Source organism: Suricata suricatta, chromosome 11 (assembly GCF_006229205.1).
Source record: "Suricata suricatta isolate VVHF042 chromosome 11, meerkat_22Aug2017_6uvM2_HiC, whole genome shotgun sequence".
In the NCBI taxonomy this organism is placed as follows: Eukaryota; Metazoa; Chordata; class Mammalia; order Carnivora; family Herpestidae; genus Suricata; species Suricata suricatta.
The window spans coordinates 72,557,870-72,572,481 of record NC_043710.1 but is presented as its reverse complement, the minus strand read 5'-3'; the positions used below and the strand labels follow the sequence as shown (position 1 = coordinate 72,572,481).

General features: G+C 51.1%; 1 protein-coding gene and 1 long non-coding RNA gene across 4 annotated transcripts in view; one reads left to right on the top strand and one right to left on the bottom strand.

The window, feature by feature from the left end:
• Window positions 1-14,612, top strand: part of SMCO4 (single-pass membrane protein with coiled-coil domains 4) — a 65,047-nt gene that overhangs the window by 43,999 nt on the left and 6,436 nt on the right. The gene's annotated exons all lie outside the window — the stretch shown is intronic.
• Window positions 1,269-11,209, bottom strand: LOC115271709. Its single transcript, XR_003900075.1, has 3 exons — window positions 11,004-11,209; window positions 5,205-5,494; window positions 1,269-2,913 (listed from the first exon to the last, which is right to left on the bottom strand). It is a non-coding gene; the product is annotated as an uncharacterized LOC115271709 (long non-coding RNA).

The window sequence follows — 14,612 nt, the reverse complement described above, 5'->3', positions numbered from 1 at the left end:
CCCCCCTCCACTGATATTTCCACACCGATTATAGTTGCGTGTTTGCATGTTGGCCCTCACGAGCTTCTGGAAGGGGCATCTGAGTTGTGCCTGGATCGCTCCATAAACATCGATGGGCTGAACGGAGTCTCAGCCTCCCCACTAGACAGGCAGCTCCTGTATGGGTTCACTCTGCACCTCTTCCGCTCCACCCTTACAGGGGCCTTTACGGTCATTTTCAAATCGATTCTGTTCTTTGAGCCTTCATCAGAAATCGGGGCTCTCTAGATGTCCTTTCTCTTTGGGCTGTCAGTGAAATGAAGCAAGTAGCAAAGCTTTTGTGTCTGAATTTTAGTTTTTATGGGCAAAGCTGGGCCCACATTTGGAGCAGTAATCCAGAAATTGAAAAGGAGGGGAGGTGTCCCATCCTGTCTCCTGGATGGCAGACCCCCTCCTCCGTCCGTCTGTATGATCTTCTGAGCCGCTCAGCCAATAGACAGTTGCATCTTAACCCACGTCCCTGCTCCGGACTTTTTGCTTTCAGTGAATGAGTCAGCAGGTTCCTTTTCTCAAACTGTTCACTGCACTGCTAGGTCTTCTCAGTCGGTTTCTCAGTGATCTTCCCAGTTTTGTGGATCACCGTCCACTCCGCGTCCTTGCCCTCCCCAGTGCTACCCTCCAGTAACCAGCAGTGGTCTCCTACCTTTGCACATCTTCCATTGTTACAGGGTGCTTCTACACACGGCACCAGATTGTCTTCTCCCGCCAGTCCTGGGAAACAGGCGGGGGCAGATAGGGTCTGGTCACATTCAGGCAGGAGCAGGCTCAGAGCAGTTAGATGTTTGCATGAGGTCATGTTGCCGGCGTGAATGAAGCTTGGCTTCTCTCTCCCCTGCACTGTCTTGGTCCTTCCCCCGCAAAGCCACCGCTGTCCTCACAAAACCTGGGGCCCTGTCTCCTACCCACTCCCAGGGCTCCTTCCAGAGAGAGGACCCTTGACCTTCTGTGAAGACATGCAGCCCAGCCCTGGGATTTCCCCCACCCCAGCCAGACCACTTTCTTGAAAAAGTGGTTCTCTTCCTTGCAGGACCTTCCACTCAGTCTTGTAAGTTTTATTTTTGTTCGGGCTTATTTAAAGGCAGGACATTTAATTAGTTTATGGTAATACTCCACCATCTTACTCTATGAGTAACCTGAAAGACACTAACAGGGGTTTAATCTCACTGTATCTAATGATGTTTTCCCCCCTTTTCCCTTCTCCTTTAAACAGTTGCAAATGCTTCTGTTAATCAAGGCGGCAGAACACAGTGCTTTATTGCCATGTGGGATTGTTTAGTTCAATGTGGTTTTGTAAAAATGGCTCAAGTTTTAATTAGAAGGCAGATTGCTAAATGACATTTTGATTCGTCCTTTGATGGGGGACTTGGAAAACAGACCCATCATGATAGGAAACCAGGTTCTAGTCCAGAAGGAGGCATATTAGCTTGAGAGCAGGATGTGATTTCAGTGAGTCATTGTTTTCCTAAAATAGGCTGTCTTCTCTGGTCTTTTGTTAAGAGAGAGAGAGACCTTTCTCTGCATCTGATACCACCTGGATTAACATTTCCCTAGGAGACAGTCTAATTTGGAACCTCCCGCTCCCCCCAGCCCCCTACACAAGGTGCACAAGGTGGTAATCCCAGTGGTATAACAGGCAGGGCACAGGGCTAGGTACCAAGACCTTCTGCTGGGACTGCTGCCACACAGCGGCAGGACATCCAAGCACCCGGAGGGCGGTGGGAAGGGTCACCAGTGAGGAAGCCCCAGACGTCTGTCATTCCACAGGACTCCTCTGTGCTTCATGGGACATTTTATGCCTACTCCGGCAGCTAGTTAACCTGAGTGTCTCCTGGGTGCTCTGACTCACAGGGTCCACGTTTTATCTCTTGGCGTCTTTCTATCATACCCCCTTTGCAGACCTCCCTTAGGGTCTCGTTAGGGTACACAGCTGTTAACTCGCTTTTTCAAGCCGGAAGTTCTATGCTCATGTGTGGAATTTAAGAAACAAAATAAATGAGCAGAAGGAAAAGTGAGAGAGAGGCAAACCAAGAAACAGACTCTTAACTATAGAGAACAAACTGATTCTTCCAGAGGGGAGGCTGGTGGGGGGAATGGGTTACGTAGAGGATGGAGAGTAAAGAGTGCACCGGGTGATCTGGGGAGGTGTCTGTTGACACACACCTTTCTCTGCCTCCAGATCCCCAAGCCCTTGCGATGGCCCTCATGTAGATCTCGAATTCGTCTGCCCTCACTTGTCCACCCCCCACGTCCAGCAACACTGGGAGGCCTTCACTGCAAAGGCCTTCGAATTGGTTGCCCGGCTCCCACTTTCCCTCCATTCTGCTCATCACTTTGGACCCAGAGTGGTCTTTATGATACTGGTCATCCTCTGTTACTTCTTGCTCAAACCTGTCCGTGACCTCCTCCTGCACGTGGATGGATCCCATGGGCCCAGCATGGCACATGGAGCGGATTGCATGGTCTGGGCCCCAGGCCTGGCGAGAGGTCTCCCAGCATTGATGGCATCACCTTCCAGTAGCTCATGAGACACTTTAACCTTTCACTCTTGACTTCCTTGGCAGGCTGTGATGATTCTGGTTTTCCAAGTGCAATAAAATAACTGTCAGGCTGGCAAAGGTGTGCTTAGAATGGCTATTGTGTTCTGGGAAGTGGTACAGGGAGTGATTTGTTCCTCCAGACCCCAGAACACAAAGGTGGGCCACTATTTTGTTTGGAACTTTTGTAAGCAAATAACCAGCTGGGATTTTAATACTCCTGCCACTCTCCAAGTAGCCTCCCCTCCAGATATTTCAATGTCAAAACATATGCACCCTTTAGGTCCAGAGATCATGAGTGAAACTTGGTTCTAGGTCAGTAAAAGAAACGACTGTCATCCTACAGGGAAAAAAAGAAACTAAATATTAGTGCACAGCTTACGGTTTTAAGCATGTTTCTCCTACCCTGACGCCTACTTGTTTTCCATATCTTAACTTGAACTAAAACATTTTTAAAAATTTGAGAGAGAGAGAGAGAGAAAACGTGCATATGAACAAGAGAAAGGAGCAGAGGGAGAGAGAAAGAGAATCTTTAGTGGGCTTCAGTGGAGTCTGATATGAGGCCTGATCCCACGACCCTGGGATCATGACCTGAGTAGAAATCAAAAGTCAGCTGCTCAACCAACTGAGCCACCTAGGCACCTCTTACCTCGAGCTTTTGAGCCATGTACCCACAAACACACTTGGAAAGGGAAATCCGTCTTAACTGAGTGCCACTCTCTGTTCTCAGGCCTTCCATTCAGGGTAATTAGTGGGAATCCTGAAGTTCCAGCTTTAGTTCTGGGGTGCTATGGCCTCAAATTCAGACAGCTCTTCTGTGATCTTGAATTGGAAACTTTTAATGATGATACCAGGTTGATAGTTTGCTCTGATGAGTTGCAAGCAAAGATCATAATGGGAATACCAGGCAAGGTGATCCTAATACAGAGTGATGTGTTACCAGGTGTCATGGGAGCACGGAGATGGGCCCTTGATCCACCTTAGGGCCTGAAAAGTCATGAGATACTTTCAAGAGCACGTGACCAGCAAGCTGGTCTTGAAGGAAGTCTGCCAAGTGGAAGGAGTGACTGGGAGAAAAGAAGTGTAAAGGGGCATTTCAGACAGCCACGTGGAGGCCCAGGGGATCAGCAAGAGCATGGCACCCCCAGAGAGCTAGCTTACAGTGGTTGTGGCTGCGGCAAGTAAAAGCATCAGTGGGGCAGGGGTGCTGAACGGTGCACGGGGGGTGGGGGGTGGTGTGGTGGAACACCCCTGGGAGTCTACACCTTGGGTTCCTGGATCGGATTTGTCTTTTGTAGTAGGGATGCTATAGGCTTGGTCTCCACTTACAGGGCTGCTTCTCAGTGGCGCTGATGCAGTTCAGAAGGCCACACACAAGGCCTTTGATCAAGTCTTGTAGGTATGGGACTCAGAAATTGCAAGTTTAAGGTATGTCATAGGCGGTCTACCAGGAATCACAGAGACATTTTTGGAAGTTACCGAAATATGACTGGTGTTAAGTTACAGCCCTTCTGGAGTTTATGGAGGACTCTGTTTCCTGCCCCTGTGGGGTCCGGCCACCTCCCCGTGCCCGGAAGTGGTGTGTTTCCAGCTCCTGGGTAGCACAGACTCAAAACCCGTTGGATTTTCTGTAGATGTTGGAATGGCACTGTAGCTGGGCAATATCAAAACCGTCTTGAATTACTGATAATTTGTAATTGCTAGGAATCTAGATGTTTAATTATCAATTACTCTTAGCCTGGCTTTCTCATTGTTTGTTTAGCATGATTTGGTTGGTGGTTAACCTTGAAGTATACGGTAATGCATATGTGTACCAGGGATGTTTTTTCACTTAAGAGTTTCCAACGACTAAACTTTAAAACACACATGAGATTTAGATGAGTCACCCATACCCCTTTGCTAAAGAAGATGTGTACGTCTCCTGCATTTGCTCGTGGGGATGGGCAAGTTGTAGCAGCCTTTCCCTGTCACCACAGGCAGTGATTTTAGAAGGATTTAGACATGTTTGTACTATTTAGGGCTCAAGCAAGCAGGAAGGGGAAGGCAGGGAAACACAGGTTCGGAGGCTGTTGCAGAAATGCTTGGGAACAAAGATGGGAGCCTGACCCAATGGTGGGAATGGAGAAGGGGGGAGATGTTTGAGAGATGTTCAGGATAAGGGACTGGGAGTCTTTGGGGAACAATTTGATACAGGGACATGGGGGCCAGGAGATATCCTGGAAAGCCTCAAACTTCCAGTTCGGGCAACATTAGTAAGAGAAACAGGCTTATATCATTCAGAAAATACTTACTGAACCCCTCATGGGGGAGGCAAAGAATAATTAACTCTTTGAAAAGGCAGAATGAAAGAAGGGCCATTTTAAAGGCAAAAGGGTAACTGATGTTGACGAAGGGGATCTGGGATGTTATCTCCTCAGCGAGAGTGTGTAAAGCTGGCCAAGATGAAGAGACCTGGCGGCAGGCACCTGTTGTTTTGTCTCTATATTCAGAGGGACAGAAGTGTGACTGCTTGATGTGATGTGAGGGGTGGGGTTGGGCTCCCACTCAGGGCCTAAAAGGCCAGGCCAAATCTGCACTGTGTTGGCCCCGGGGGCAACTGAAGGCTCTGTAGCTAGAGGACTAAGATCCGACCTTGGATTAAGTGAAGTCATTCTGTCCGGACCGAGGAATCAGAGGTGGAGACAGGAAGACATGTGGGTAGAAGGCGGTAAAGACCTCACGATGGCAAGAACAGGCACCTGGCTGGGTTTGCCTCGGCCAGCAGCGGCATGCACTGGTCTGTGGGGACTGGCCCCTTGCTGGCCAGCGGCACTTTGTGGAGCCCGCAGACTGGCAAGATCAGTCAGCCTCCTCTTCAAACTGCTGGTTCTGTGTCCTCCGCCCAGACCATCCTCACTGGCTGTTCAGTTTGGTAAAACAGCCTAAGAGTCAGCAAAAAAATAAATAAATTAATAAAATGGCATTTAAACTAAAGATCGAATATTTCTCCCTTTGTTAGTGACAAACTCAACTCCAGCAGGCTGAGGTCATTGTCCGATGGGGTCATTCTCCTTCCCCATCCCCAAATCCACCCTCCCGGAGCCCGCAGACAACATTGACATGCCGCTTCGTAAATATTTGATAGCAGCTTAGTTTACGGTCTGCCTTTTGCAGAATATTTGAATTTGGGCAGCAATCAAGGCCTGCAGTGAAGCACAAATAATAGGCTTTGAGACATTCGCCAGTGGGTTTGTGGAGCCCTTTCTGGATTGATCTTCTCCCCCCTCCGCTCTTCCTGGTGCTCAGGGGACGGGAGCTGTGTGCTCCCCGGGGCATGCTCCAGGTCCTGCCCAGGGCCTTTGCCCTCCCCGGTCCCTTCCCTCACCCCTCCCTCCTCTAGTTGTGCTCAGGGCTTATGGCACTTTTCCTTCAGACCTCTTCTCTCTGCTTAGACACAGACCCTTGTCACCTTCTCTGTTAGAGCAGGTCCCCTACTGTCATCTCGCGCTGCTTTGTCTCCTTTACAGCACGTCACTCCTTGACATACTACATCTTTGTCTCTTGTCCGACTCCCGCCCCCAGAGTGCGTGTTCTGTCGGAGCAGGAACTTGGTTTTGCTCATTCCTCCATCCCACTGCCAAGACAGCACCGAGCTCGCGGAGGTCGCCCTGTACCTGGGGATCAGCCACTCCTCAGGGGGGCCAGTCCCTTAGTCAGTGTTCATGCTCCCAACACGGAATCGGTGCCTGGCACGTAGTGGGTGCCCACAACGTGTTCGAATGAACGAATCGGTGAGCGGGTGACTCTGCGTGTGACTAGTGAGTCCCCCGTGCTCAGGCACTCAGCAAGGGTCTGGTGGGTAAGTAAATGAGTGGACCAGAGAGCTTGCCCGTCCCCTCTGAGGCCAGCTCTGCCCGTCGGGTGAGCCCTCAGATCATTACTGGAGGACGGTCCAGACAGGTAGACCTGCGTGCGGGTGGTGGTGGTTGCCATTTGTACTTGAAAATCCAGTCAGTACGTCACTCTTTCTCAGTTTGCCTGCCATCAGCCGGGCTCTGTAATTAACTTGCTGTAATTTAGCTTAGAGATGAATTTTTCATTTTAAAGATGCCATAAACAACCAGCGCTTATGATATCTTGATTGTTAATGAAGCTCACGCCTAGCAGCACATGAGGACGGTGTTAGGGGCTGAGGAAAGAAGGGGCCGTTAGCCCACGCCTGGTCATAGACACGAGAGGACAAGCAGAGGAGTCCCGGCAGGCCGTGGTTCTCTGTTCCCGGGGTGCTGCAGGGCAGGGGGCATGCGGGCAGAGCCCCGCGGCCCATGAGGGGTGCATCTTCCTTGAGGTCACATTTTACGCAGAGATTTGGGGAATATGGCATGTAAGGAGTATTGAAACAAGTGTGGTGTCTGTTGGAGAAGAATCACCATTGCGTCGTGGTTCAGAGCAGGGCTCTGGAACCTCTCTGGGTTGGACAGTGTCTCACCACTTACACTGTGGCCCTGGGCCACCCCAGACCTCAAATCTTGCCTCTCAGATAGGAGCCTGTGACACAGTTGAGCCTCTCACATGGGGACAGGGTCAGCATTCAGGACGGCCACTGCAGGCTTTCCTCACATTATAAGGGCCAACATTACATGAAATTCTATTCTTGCAGTGGCTGTGCCCCAGACCTGGCCTCCAGGGATGAGCTTTCATTCACATCTGCCATATTTCAGATGGAAATGTGAGCGGAACACCACCTTAAAAAAACCCAGTGCGTCTCACTGGCTGGGCTGCTCGTTTTCATGAATTTCCCCCCAAACTTGCCTCCATCTCGACACAGAGTTCTGCTGTCATTAACAAAGTGGTAAATTAGGACGCTTATTTTTTGTAACTGCTGTCTTAGAGTACCAACTAGACAGCAGATGAAGGGAACCTAGGGTTTAGATACAGAATTGTTACCTCAGGAGTCACAGCACTCTGACTACCTGCAGCCTTTCTGAGGCTGGGACAGACCTGACTTGTTGCTCGCGTTTCATCCCCATAAACAGCCTATTAATCCATCAAGGTGAAGACCTTCAGCATGGAACCCTGGCTCGTTGCTTTCATCTGACTTATGAATCCCTTCCCATTCGTCTCTTGGTTTCTTCTAGCGATAGAGAGCTCCAGCCTCCAAACGCCCTCCGTTCAGGTCTGTTTTCCAGAGCACAACTGAACCTGGTCCTGCTTCAGCATCCACCCTCAGTTCTTGTGGAGCCATAGACTTCTGGACCTAGTGTTCTCCCAACTTCACAGGGAGATGTAATTTTTAACCATGTTAGTGGCCCTCACTGTGGGAAGGTCTTCTCAAGCAGTGTTCATCAGTCTTCAACTGATTGTGAAATCTCTTTTGGTGAATTACAGTGGGCATTTTTTTTTCTGATGACAGAAAACAAAATAGAACATATCAGACTAGTTCTTCATAGTAAGCTTACGTATTACCTTGTAAAGCCTCGGTGTCCGTTTGTGTGGTGTGCTCCATTATATTGCTTTCTGTGCATCAAAACCACTTGCCCATCGTTTTCAACCCTCTTGCAGGAATTTCAGGTTGCTCCTTTTCCCTTTAGTTGTCGTTTTCTTGTCCTTCCCGTGGGTGGATTTGCTTCAGGTCAGCCCCCATAAAACAAAGTTGCCAGTTGCCGTGCATGTTGAAGCCCTCATTAAAGGAATACAGTGGGCTGTCCAGAGTTAAATGCAAGATCCATCAAAGGCCCTGCTTCCTGTCCTTCTTCAGTGAGAGGAGGCTGGTGGTTAAGCACCCTGAGAGCCCCCGTCATTGTAGAACAGGGTCTGGAAGCCGTGGTTTGCGCAAGGCTGGAAGAGGCAAGGAGCAAGCTGGTACCAGCCTGCATTCACCAGAAACCTTCTTTGCTTTCGTGGAGATAAGCAGGAGAGGGGCCATCTTGTCACAGGTTGTCCTGACAAATGTGACTGTAACTTGAACTGAAAAGAGCGAGGGGGACACGGCTCCAAGGACGGGGCAGAATTGAGACTGAATAGGGTCTCCTGAGCTCTGTGTGTGTTAGGGGCAGGGGGCGGCAGGGAGGTGGGTGTGCTGGGGGAGGGGCTCCCCGATAGGCCACGGCAGCCCCTCGGGCAGCAGTGGCGTTTGAACGCCAGGGCCTACGCCAGGCATTTGCTGTTGTAACCACACGCGGTCCTCACGTTGTCCTTCCGGCCTGACAGGATCCCCTCCCAGCCCCTCTGGTCCCATCTAGCATCCTCCACCTCTGTCGCCTGCACCGGCACTTGCTTCGTTGCCACCTGACTGTCCTCACTCTAGGATCTGTGACTGCAGGTGGGCCACGTGCCGCTGTGGTTATGCGGTAGCCCTCTGCTGCTATAGCTGTTTCGTAGCTTCTCTCTCTTCAGGCTTCTGACGTCCCCTCCATCTTCCCGGTTCACGCACAGCCCGTGGGGGTCACATGGCAGCTCGCGCGTACTCCCGGCTCCGCGCTGGTGGCAGGAGCCGGCTCTGTCTCCACCAGGGGTGCGTCCATTGCTTCTTTCTCCTTACTTCTCCTGGTGCACTTCCCCCTATAATATGAACATTCTATAACTGCCTTAACTCCCTAACAAACAGAACAAACCTCTTGTCCTCAGAGCCCATAATTCTAACCTCTTTTTATGATGATGATGATGGTGGTGATGCCAGCTAATCTTCCATAGTACTTAGTAAGTACCTGGCACTGTTCTCATTGGTTCATTGGGTACTGTTTTCGTCCCTGTTTCTCAGATAAGAAATCTGAGGCACAGAAAGATTAAGCGCCTTGCCCGAGGTCCCAGGGCTAGCAAATGCCAAAACTGGGATTTCAGCCCAGACCCTCAGCTCCCAGGCCATGTCCTGAGAAGAGGTGCCTCCTGGTGGTCTCCATTCTCTCTGCCCCTTTCCTCTCTGGAAACGACTCTTACCGCTGCCCCCTCCTCACCTGTTCACCTAAACCTACTGGGACCAAACGAGAAGGTTGGCTCCTTCTTTCTCAGCGCGCTTTCCGCACTTGCTTCCCAGGGCACCACACTCTCCCAGGTCTTCCTCCTCTCACACGTTTTTAGTCTGTTTTGCTGGTTCTCCTTCGGCCCTCCCGGATCTAAGCATTACGTTGCACCAGGGCTCTGTCTGTCCCTGGCCCCTGGCCCTGTCTGCGCTCGCCCACCAGCCTCATGGCCTTCAGTCCAGCACCCCCACGTTCTTGCCTCCAGCCCAGCTCTCGGCCTGGACCAGACTCCTGCATCCCGCTGCCTGCTCACTAGGATCTCAAACTCGATGTATCCCAGTTTCCCACACCCCCACCCGTCTGCCTTGCCTCTTCCCTGCATCCCTGAATGGCCCCTTCAGCCCCTCCAGCTTGCTGTCCGTTGAGGCTTTAGTCCATTTCTTTTTTCACACTCCAGTTCCAGTCTGCTGGTAAGTCATGCTGACTCTGCCTTAAAGCACACGCAGGATTTGACTGCTTTCCACCACATCTGCCCCTTGCCTGGACTGTGCCACATGTGTCACGTGACTAGTACACTGGCATCTCCCCCAGTCACCTTGCCTCAGCCCTGTCCCCCCGCAGCTAGTCGTCCAACAGTGCTCTTTTTAAATGTCAGCAGAGCCCTGGGTGGGGGGCCATCTCCTCCTCCTGGTCCCGTTCTGTCCTCCCCTCCAAGTGCTCCCTTCTGTCCTCCCCAGCCATGCTGGCCACTGCACTACCTCTCAGACACGCTGGCAGTGGGTGGGGCTACCCTTGGGCCTTTGCACGTGTGCTGCCTGAGTGCAAGGTCTTCCCAGGAATCTGCACAGGTCACGTTCTTACTTCCTTCCAGTCTTTGGTCCAAAGTCACTTTCTCCTGAAGCCTCCCTTGATTGACTACTCTAAATGTGCAGCCTCTGAACCACGCCCTCCCCTGTATTTGCTGCACAACACGGCATTGTCTGATACACATTGTGTTCCTTTGTTGGTTGCCCATCTCCCCATGACCTTGGAAACTACCCGAAGGCAGCGCTTTGCCTGTCTTGTTCATAGCTGTATCCCTGTTATAGCCCCTCATATATAGTAGGTGCTCAGGATATATTTGATAGGTATTTTTATCCTTGGTTTCCAGAAAGAATAATTGGAAGTCTGAGAGTTACTTGCCCAGGGCCAAAGACCCTAAAAGTGTCAGGACAAGGATGGAAACCTGACAGGAGCTTAAATGCTCTGTATCCTCCTTTTTCTTGTTAAATAAGGACAATCCTGCATAACATGCAGAGTTACTGTGGTGGTGAAACGGATAATGCGCAGGAAAGCACTTGTAAACCCCGGCGTGCCAAAAGACCGGTGCTTCTCTCTCTCATTGAGAACCCTAGCTTTTCACGTCTTTTATTCAGCAACCCGCCCCAAGGCTCTTTTGTGTTCTTGGGCTTTTATTTAGGAGTAGCAGATATCGCCCCACCAAATTACCTACCTTCTTCCTTCTGCCCTTGGCGAGAGAACTCTGTGCCTGTGCATTTGTGTCGGTTGGCTTCTGTCTGTCGGTAGCTCCAGCTCCCTGCACCCCCAGACCTGTGGCCTGTCAGCAGCTGCGGGGGGGACAGGTAGGGGACGGCTGGAGCTGGCGCATGCATGTGGCTGTCACTATTCATGTCTGTGTTGCCTGGGAAGGCGCTTATGTTATCAGCAGGTGCTCAGCAGTGTCAGGAGTCCCATAGCACAGCCCTCCTGGCAGCCTGCCCGGGCCCTGCCCCCATCCCTGCAGTAGACTGGAGTGAAGTGATCACAGGCCCATTATGGCTAAATACCAGGCACATAAAATGAAGCAGGCGCACTTGATGAAGCACAGAGCTGCCAATCTTGAGCATGCAATTTAGGTTTCCCTGAACCCTGGGCAGCTTCCCCACCTCTCCTAGCATGGGGCACGAAGCAGTTCAGCCCTCCTGATGCTTCCTGTTGCGGTAACGACACAGCCCCGAGGAGGGCTGGTAGGCGTCCCTTGACATATAACCTCCTGATGTGTTGTTTATTCGTTTGCATGCCTGGTTTCCAAGTAAGAGGAAAGTGCAGCCATTTTCTCAGTGAGCACCTTAAACTGCCTCTTCCGACGACGGGAGAGCTGCGCCACTTTGGAAAAAGGTGACCAGCATGGAGAGCAGGAGGGTGGTCTTCCAGGGAGAGCCGTCTTCCCTGGGGAGCCACCCCCTGGGCCTGGCTTCCGTTCTCCCGTCGATTGTGCGGGGATGTGGGGGTGCTGTTGACGCAGTTCACAACTGCTCAACACTGTCACCAGGCCGTGCTGTTCTCTGCCGGCACCTCTCCAACAGCCGGTGACATCAGGTGAAAACGGAGAGCAGTGAAATCGGATGACACCAAAGCAGCCGGGCCCACCGTGAACACGCAGTGAACACTCTCGGATGTGCTGCATCGTGAACGCAGGTTCGCCGCCCAGTCTGGCCGGGCGTCCAAGGACCCTTTTCAGGAAGGAGGATGTGTGTGGCTGTCAGAAGCAGGCTGTGTCCACTGCCAGTGAGACAAGCCCAGGACGGCCTGGGCTTCTTCTCAGTCACCCTCCCCATATCCGCGTCCTACAGAGCTGATGGGCCGGAACCCAGCACGGACTTTTGATGCTGCACCCCTTCCCTCCTTGTGCTTCTAGGGGATGCCTGGCCACTTGGACGCACCTGCAGTGGTGGGCAAGAGCATGGCTTCTGAGCTGGGGAGCGCTAGGTGAACCCTAGCTGCACTGCTGGCTGATCTCTGGGGCCATCTCTGAGCCTCAGTTCCTTGGTCTGCAAAATGGGATTAAAGCCGAAGTGAGGGTCGTGTGTTTGTAGATGACTTTAGTGTGGGTAGCCCTACAGATCATCTTCAGGAAGTGACAGCTGCTGCTCTGCATTGCGGGGTGCCCGGGAGGCACAGTGGGCTCACCCAAGGAGGACGGGAGCGCTTTGGAATTAGGTCCAAGTTTAAATCCTCTTTCTGTTCATTCATTAAATATTCAATGAGTGCTTATTATGGATTTTACACTGGGGTGGAGGCTGTGCTGGTTCCCTGATGGTATTTGATCTTGGGCAAGTCACCACACTTCTGACGCTCCATTTCTTCACATGGTAAGGGGTGGAAACTACCAATCTTGCAAGACTGTGTTGAGAATGAATGGGCATGGAGAAGTGGCAGCTAGCTACTTTATCACTGTCTCTTAGAACTTTCTCTGCTGCACTGTAGAATTCTCTACGGTACCTGTGTGGTTAGTCCATAAGATAAACTGCTTGTTAGACTATTCCGGCCTAGATACTTAATCCAGGGGTGTTGGCTGAGCACCTGGTATGTGAGCGGAACCATGCCAACCCAGGGGAATATTGTCACTCGCCCAGAGGAGCGCACAGTCCCCTGCAGGAGGGGCACACACCGAGTGCTGGGACAGCACCAGGGGAGGAGCCGCTGCTTCAGCCCACGAGGGGTGGGGCTCGGCCGACTGAGGGTGAGAGGGAGGGCAGCAGGCAGGGGACACTGTACATGGGGAGGGGACCTTCCGCAGAGGTGCAGCCGTGGCACAGGCGTGCAGATAGGTGGGTGCTGTGGCTCACGCCAGGCGTGGGAAGGCTGGGGAGGTGTGTCAGGGCTGGCTTGTGAAGTGCCAGAGTCCTTGGCGTGGTGCATGGAGGACGGGACGTGGAAAGCTACAAGAGGGCCGACAGAGGTTACCCTCCTGTGTGGGGCAAGCCCAGCACTGTCCAGTACAGGTGCACTGTGAGCTTGTCATGGAATTGACATTTTTCTAGTAGCCACGCTAAAACAGCAAATACAAAACAGGTGAAAATAATATTATCTTAAAAAAAACTTTAAGTTTATTTTTGAGAGATAGAGAAAGCATGAGCACGAGTGGGTAAGGGGCAGAGAGAGAGAGGGAGAGAGAATTCCAAGCAGGCTCTGAGCTGTCAGCACAGAGCCCATTGTGGGGCTCGAATTCATGAACCGTGATCATGACCTGAGCCAATATCAAGAGTTGGACGCTTAACCGACTGAACCACCCAGGCATGCCCCAATCATATCATCATTTCAACATGAATATGATGTAAATATCATTTCAATATGAATAGTCTTTTAACACAAATGAGAATTCATTATCAAAACATTATATTTTGATGTATTATCAAAGTGTCATGTCAACATGAATCAGTGTAAAAATTTAAGTGACACATTTCACATTATTTTTTTTGTTATTAAGTTTTCAAAATCTGGTATGTATTTCATATTACGGTACAGCTCAGTTGGGACCACAAGCACATTTCAAATACCAGAGCCACGCGAGGCTAGCAGCTGCCGCACTGAGCAGCAGTTCTGGAATACAGGAGGTGGCAGTGGTTTGTGTAATCCTGAACCTTCCCTCAGCCTGAACCCTCCTTCTCCCATTAAACCTTTGAAGAAACCTGCCCACCACCAGGTTGATGACTCTGGTCATTAGCAGCCGCCAAAAGAGGAAAAACCTGGGGGACTCCATCACCACGGGTTATACAGCGCAAAACCAAAACCGAGCAGAACTCGCTGGTGTTCCGTCCCTTTGGTGTGTCTCCACTGGACAGACCTCTCTGGAAGAGCAAGTCACTCTGTGCCACTTACAGACAGCCAGTAGGGCCTGTTAATGTTCTGGATATTCGGATGACATGTCCTTCCCAATGTTTTCAGCACCTCTACGAAGCAGCTGTTCGTGTCGCGAGTTACAGAGGAAAGTTCGTATCCCGTGTTACAGAGGAGACACTAAGTACCTTGCCCAGGGTTGTATGACTGGACACGACAGAGCTGAGGCTCAAACATGGTTTCACACCCTGGTTTACCTCTGGTCCTGGCTGTTTCTCTCTCTCTCTCTTTTTTTTTTTCATTTCTTTTTTTTTTTTAATAGTTTATTGTCAGATTGGTTTCCATACAACACCCAGTGCTCTTCCCCACAAGTGCCCTCCTCCATTACCACCACCTCTTTTCCCCCCTCCCCCTTCCCCTTCAACCCTCAGTTCTTTTTAAGTATTCAATAGTCTCTCAAGTTTTGCATCCCTCTCTCTCTCTCCAACTCTCTTTCCCTCTT